This window comes from Oryctolagus cuniculus, chromosome 8 (genome assembly GCF_051225735.1).
Source record: "Oryctolagus cuniculus isolate XC-2025 breed Fujian yellow rabbit chromosome 8, ASM5122573v1, whole genome shotgun sequence".
NCBI classification, from domain to species: domain Eukaryota; kingdom Metazoa; phylum Chordata; class Mammalia; order Lagomorpha; family Leporidae; genus Oryctolagus; species Oryctolagus cuniculus.
The window spans coordinates 98,877,332-98,884,580 of record NC_142874.1 but is presented as its reverse complement, the minus strand read 5'-3'; the positions used below and the strand labels follow the sequence as shown (position 1 = coordinate 98,884,580).

The 7,249-nt window shown below is 40.3% G+C and overlaps 1 non-coding gene across 1 annotated transcript; it reads right to left on the bottom strand.

Annotated features, from left to right (window-relative positions):
* Positions 1-5,566: 5,566 nt before the first annotated feature.
* LOC127483383 (U6 spliceosomal RNA) lies at positions 5,567-5,673 on the bottom strand. The gene has a single exon (XR_007909556.2). It is a non-coding gene; the product is annotated as a U6 spliceosomal RNA (small nuclear RNA).
* Between the last annotated feature and the right edge of the window lie 1,576 nt (positions 5,674-7,249).

Sequence of the window (7,249 nt, the reverse complement as noted above, 5' to 3'; positions counted from 1 at the left end):
CCCTAACTAGGAAATAAACAATTTGGGAGTAGGAACTGGTTATATTCTATAAAATATTTTGAATACATACCTATGCTTTTATACATAACAGAAACTGTAAAGTTATAAACAGACATTTGTTGTGCATAACACTGTAAAGAAAATACTCCAGATGGGTGAACAAAGTCATGACTCACTTCCGTGAGGTCCTTTCTCCCAAGAGTGAAAAGCTGAAAAGATCATTTACTTCATTCTAGCGATATTGAATGTGTAGGTATTCACATTTAACAGCTCTTCAACTTGTCTTGACAGGGAAGAGTTAAAAAGAAAGGCTGGTCTTCTTGCCTGCTGCCTTGCCTTTTCTGATTCTTTCACTGTGACTTTCATGCCTATTCTTCAAATACTTGAGACCCATGCTGCCTGTCTTCTCTCCTCCTGCTCTACCCTCAGACAGTTTTATAATAATTTCTTTTAGGTGCCGTCTGCATTGTTATAACAGAAGCTCTTTGAAGGATGGGGTTATGACTAATTCAAATTTGCTTCTTCTATATTCCCTAGCACAGACTCCAACACAGAGCAAGTCCTTCCTGTCTTCATCTCTCCCTCTGAAAAAATAAATAAATAAAAAACAAACATAATAAAAAGCTGAAAGCAATACTGAAATACAGTAAGCTTGGAGTACACTTGATTTCCAGTCCTTGACAGTCTCTCAAAATATTCATGTAACCTCCTCTATTGCTTTTTTCAGCTACTTCAGAATAATAAAGAAGTAAAAAGAAAAGTAATTATGTTAGAGTTCTAAATTCATTATTTAAGAAATTATGCTTTCATAATTGTATTTCTAGATAACAGTTTTACTTATGTCAGACTTACTAATTTACTAATTTATTAGCTGCAGCTTGATTAGCCAACATGAAAGGATCTCTACACATTCTTGGAAAGTATGATTTTCATGATACAAGTATATCATAGTTCTAAACATTACTAGACCTGGAGATTTATATTAAGTTCTCCAGAGGAAAAACATCTAAAGTATATTTCATTTTAAATGTGCCTTGTAGTTTTATTTTTTCCTTATCAAATCATTGTCTTTCTGTCCATGTATCTATTTTCAGACAAAAATGATAAAATAGCTGCTCTGTATTGAGTATTTATGATTGGGACTGGGCTAAATGAGTCTTTTGCATGAATTCAGCACATCCCACAATAAAGCTATTATAAAGAATATTATTTTTCTCATTTTATAGAGAAGGAAACCAAAGCTCAAATAGACTAAGTTTTCCAGTGTTTCAAGTACAAAGGAAATAGTTTAGTAAAGGTTTCAAGAAGAATATGTCTGATTCAAGTGCCTTTAAAAGCACATATATTTGACTTAAAAACTACTGCCGGAATGTGTAGCACTGAAAAGAACATTCATGCATTGAACTTTGGTTAATAAAGCAAATCTAGAGTGTGTCCAGTGAGGATCTTAATTGCAGGTGCTTAGCCATTGATAGTTTTTTTTTTTTTTTTTTTTTAGATGTGTTTATTTGAAAGACAGAATTACAGAATTACAGGCAGAGGCAGAGGCAGAGGGAGGTCTTCCGTCCACTGGTTCACTTCCCAAATGACCATAATAGCCGGAGCTGCATCGACCTGAAGCAGGGAGCCAAGAGTTTCTTCTGGGTCTTTCATGCAAGTGCATGGGCCCAAGGACTTGGCCCGTCTTCTACTGCTTTCCCAGGCCACAGTAGAGAGCTGTATCAGAAGTGGAGTAGATGCCAACACTGCACGCGGAGGCTTTACCTGCTATGACCACAGCGCTGGCCCCAGATTTGTTCTTAATAGTATTTCCTTGATTATTCTACATACTACATTTTCCCATTTTCTATATCCCTGTGAGATTTTAATATCTTGGCTATGAATTATCAGCATAGACCAATGAGTATGACTTTCCGGCTTGGATCCCAATTTTGCTACTAAAATATGCTTTTATTATGCTTTTTCTTTTTTAAGAAAAAAATAAATTTTACATTTAGTATGTAATAACTGCACATATTTCTAGGATATGGTGTGATATTTCTGTATATGTGTACAGCATATACTGATCAAATGAGGGTAATTAGAATTTCCCTTTCCTTATTTTTTCTTTATATTTGGAGGCTTTGAACTTCTGTCTTTTAGTTCTTCATAAACCATATTGCATTAACTGAGGGCTATATTCACTCTACTGTGCTCTGGACCATGGGAACTCTGGGTAATTCACCTCTCATCTCTAATCCTCACAAGTATGCAGAAAGTATAACAAGAGTGCCCACTATCATGCTGTTTTAAGATTTAGTTTCTATAATTAAAGTGCTTAAAGTATGGCCAGGACATGGAAAAAAAATGGACACATCTAAACTCTTTTTCTCATCCAAAAATAATTAAAGCATATTTGACTGTGGATGACAACGTGAGAGAAGGAAAGGATGGAGAAGAAAGGGAGAGAAGGCACACAAAGACGGGATCTCCAGAGGATGAGTAAAAGCAATGGGATGACAAAAGCACACATTCCTCTCTCTCTCTCTCTCTCTCCCTTTTTTTTTTTTTTTTTTTTTGCAACAAAAGAACAAGACTTTATTGTATAACAGAATTGCAGATGTGGAAAGGTGCTCCTAATACAGACAGAATATTTCTGTTTCATAGAGCATCTGGAATGCCACAGGATCTCTGAGTTATCAGGAGCTAATGTTAGACAGCCTTGGCTTGTGATTAATTTAATATTCAGAGAAACTTTTTTTTAAAGCCTTGTGCCATTCATCATCATAATGTCATTTTTGCAATCCTAAAATGATCTCTCTCTCTCTTTTAAAGATTTATTCATTTATTTGAGAGTCAGAGTTACACAGAGAGAGAAGGAGACGGAGAGGCAGAGAGAGGTCTTCTATCCACTGGTTCACTCCCCAGTTTGTTGCAACAGCTGAACTGCGCCGAATCGAGGCAAGGAGCCAGGAGCTTCTTCCGGGTCTCCCATGTAGGTGCAGAGGCCCAAGCACCTGGGCCATCTACTGCTTTCCCAGGCCATAGCAGAGAGCTTGATCTGAAGTGGAGTAGCCAGGACTTGAACCAGCACCCATATGGGATGCTGGCACTACAGGCGGCAGCTTAACCAGCTACGCCACAGCGCCGGCCCTGTAATCTTTTCTGTTATAACAACAGTGGTTCTCCACCAGTTGCCAAGTTTGGATTCTCATCCAGCACTTCCTGCAAGGATATCCACTTAATTGAGAATTCTCGGATTCTCCAGGCAGCATTGGTTTCCCCAATACTTAAGGGCATTCTATTCTGCTTCTCTGAGCATTTGGTCTCAGTCACTCCATAGCTCCTGCCCTGTGGACCTTCAGAATTGACCATATGTCTTGTGGGGAACTCAGGCATGCGTTTGAGTACCCTCAATTCCTCCATTTGGTCTCCAGGCGCTTGGGACTGACTAAAGCTCTCATCTTTTCTGGGTCCCTCTGGGTCAGCCTGAGGCCCTTTGTCCTGCTTTAGGATTAGAAAATGTCCCTTGGGAGACCTAAGGGCCTACGATCCACTTCTCTGAAATTTTGCTCCTTTTTTAAAATTTATTTTTACTTTTTTTAAAAGATTCATTTATTCATTTGAAAGGCAGAGTTACAGAGAGGCAGAGGCAGAGAGAGAGAGAGAGAGAGTAAAAGAGAGAAAGAGGAGAGAGGTCTTCAATCCGCTGGTACACTCCCCAAATGGCTATACAAGCCAGAGCTGCACGGATCCAATGCCAGGAGCCAGGAGCTTCCTCCGGGTCTTCCCATGCAGGTGCAGGGGCCCAAGGACTTGGGCCATCTTCTACTGCTTTCCCAGGCCATAGCAGAGAGCTGGATTGGAAGTAGAGCAGCCGGGACTTGAACTGGTGCCCATATGGGATGCAGGCACTGCAGGCTGCGGCTTTACCTACTACACCACAATGCTGGCCCCTTGCTCCCTTTTGTCCCTGTTTCTTTAGCCTCTGCTGCTAGATAATTGTTCCTAGAGCATTTTATTTAACTACTCTAAGAAACTCATAGGTTTTTTTCTTAATCTCCGGATATGCATTGTAGTTGGGTACTTTGACAATCACTGTGTCTCAGTTTCATCTATTAAATGGGGCTAGTTAGAATATGGTTCTCATAAAAGAATTGTGGGGATTATATTCATTATCTAAAATGCTAACAGTGCTGTTTGGCACACAGTGAGGATGGGGGTAATAAGTGTTAGCCATCATTATCGAAGATGTTAGATTTCTTCTTAAAATTTTATTTATTCCTATCCTATTGAAAAGAGGGTGGGGGAGAGAGAGAGAGAGAAAGAGAGAGAAGAGAGAGAGAGAGAAATCTACCTGCTAATTGACTCTCCAAATGCCTGCAGCAGCCAGAGCTGGGTAAGGCCAAACTCAAGAAACAAACAGGAAGTCAATCCGGGTTTCCCTTGTGGATAGCAGGGACCCAAGAACTTGGGCCAGCACGTGCTGCCTCCCAGGGTGTGCAGTAACAGAAGTGAATCAGAAGCAGTGGAGTGGGATGCAGGCACCCCAAGGGATATCTTAACCACTACACGAAACATCCACCCTCCCTATATGGTGCAGTTCGTGACCCCACGTGCTGCTCATTCCGGCTTTCATGCTGACTGGTTTCAGTTCACCTATCTTAATTCTGTTTCTGAAGCCTGCGCAATTTTTTGTTAGTTTTTTGTTGTTGTTGTTTTTGTGATTATTTTTTATTTTTCTGTTTGTGTGAAAGGCTCAGAGGAGAGTATTTCTGATTTTGGAGTTAGAACAGATGATAACTTATGTTTTTGTATATAAAGGTAACATTATGTCTAAGCATCCGTCCTCTGTGGCACTGAGTGTCCTGCTAGTGTGCCCTCTTGCTGTGTCTTCACCAGGAGCTATATTTCCCCACCTGTGCGTGATCTCTGTCTCCTCCTCTTCAGACCTGAGTAGAACAGTTGTAAAGGAAGATACAGATACAGGGTTGGGGTTGGTACTGATCTACTTTCTCTAAGCCTTGCATTGCATGTATACTTTTGGTCCCAGAAGGAATTAGACTGTATGAAATGATGTGAGTTGCATACTGTAGAGGCTTCAGGAACGCACAGAGATTAGCCTTGAGACTGTTCATTATTGCTTTCGTCTCCTAGAGTTGTTCTTAATAGGGTTGGAGCCTACTTACAGATTGGACTTAAATTCAAGAATTGGGATAACGTTCTGAAAAGTCAAAATTTTTTTTTTATTTGACAGGTAGAGAGTTATAGACAGTGAGAGAGAGAGAGAAAGAGAGAGAGAGAGAGAGAGAGAGAGAGAGAGAGAGAGAGAGAAAAGTCTTCCTTCCCTTGGTTCACCCCCCAAATGGCCACTATGGCTGGCGTGCTGGAGCCAGGTGCTTCAGCCAGGCACTTGGGCCATCCTCCACTGCCTTCCCATGCCACAGCAGAGAGCTGGACCAGAAGAGGAGCAACTGGGACTACAACCCACTGTGCATATGGGATGCCAGTGCCACAGGTGGAGGATTAACCAAGTGAGCCATGACGCTGGCCCGAAAAGTCAAATCTTCTTTTTTTTTTTTTTTTTTTTAATATGGAATGCTTCACGAATTTGTGTATCATCCTTTCACAGGGGCCATGCTAATCTTCTCTGTATCGTTCCAGTTTTAGTGTATGTGCTGCTGAAGCGAGCACCAAAAAGTCAAATCTTAACAGGAGCTAAAATAGTCTTAGGTTATCTTTGCCACTAACTTTTTTGTAGACATCTAAGAGGATGCAGGAGAAAAGGAGAGTCAAACAGACTGTCTTACCTCCAAACAATGTTTTTTGCGGGGGGTGAAGGTAAGTTAGGAGGGCATTGATCTACTCTGTCTTCCTTCCAATAGAAAACTCTGATAATTACATTATTGTTAACATTTTGACCTTTTTCCCCATTCTGACTGAAGAGGGCAGTGGGAAGTAGTTTTGAGTAATGGTTTATTCACATTACTCTCTTCTTGTTTAGTAGCCCTCTGTCCTTGCTTGGTATAGGGTGGTCTTTGTCCAGCAGGTTCCCTGAGGGGACATACTCCTTTCTGAGGAGAAAAATAGTCCCTACCATAATAGTTCCCAGTGATTAGGAATTTCTGCCTTTCTTCTAATCACCAAATTCCTATTCTTCCTTTTCAATTAAATGTATTGATCACCCTGTCATCCTATGAGTGTGAGGGTGTGTCAGTGTGTGTCGGGGAGGGAGGATGAGAAAGGGGTTCTTGAAAATTTCTGTGGTTTGCAGCTTTTCTTCAGTACGTTAGTTTCTTTTTTTTTTTTTTTTGCTTTTCATTATCTTTATTTTTTTTAACTTTTATTTAATGAATATAAATTTCCAAAGTACAGCTTAGGGATTACAATGGCTTCCCCCCCATAACATCCCTCCCACCCGCAACCCTCCCCTTTCCCACCCCCCTCCCCTTCCATTCACATCAAGATTCATTTTCGATTCTCTTTATATACAGAAGATCAGTTTAGCATACATTAAGTAAAGATTTCAACAGTTTGCTCCCACACAGAAACATAAAGTGAAAAATAATAGATGATTTTTTAAATGATGATGAAATCAGATCAGACCTATTGTCATGTTTAATCCCAGTGAGAGTCAAGTTGGGAATTGATAATTTCTTTTTTTTATATATAGAAGATCAGTTTAGTATACATTAAGTAAAGATTTAAACAGTTTGCACCCCCATAGAAACACAAAGTGAAATACACTGAGTACTCGTTATAGCATAAAGTCTAAATGTACAGCACATTAAGGACAGAGATCCTACATGAGGAGTAAGTGCACAGTGACTCCTGTTGTTGACTTTACAAATTGACACTCCTGTTTATGGCATCAGTAATCTCCCTATGCTCCAGTCATGAGTTTCCAAGGCTATGGAAGCCCCTTGAGTTCTCTGACTCTTATCTTGTTTAGACAAGGTCATAGTCAAAGTGGAGGTTCTCTCCTCCCTTCAGAGAAAGGTACCTCCTTCTTTGAAGACCTGTTCTTTCCACTGGGATCTCACTCACAGAAATCTTTCATTTAGGTGTTTGTGTTTTTTTTGTTTTGTTTTGTTTTGTTTTTTTCCCCAGAGTGTCTTGGCTTTCCATGCCTGAAATACTCTCATGGGCTTTTCAGCCAGATCCGAATGCCTTTAGGGCTGATTCTGAGGCCAGAGTGCTGTTTAGGACATCCGCCATTCTATGAGTCTGCTGAATATCTCGCCTCCCATGTTGGATCACTCTCCCCTTT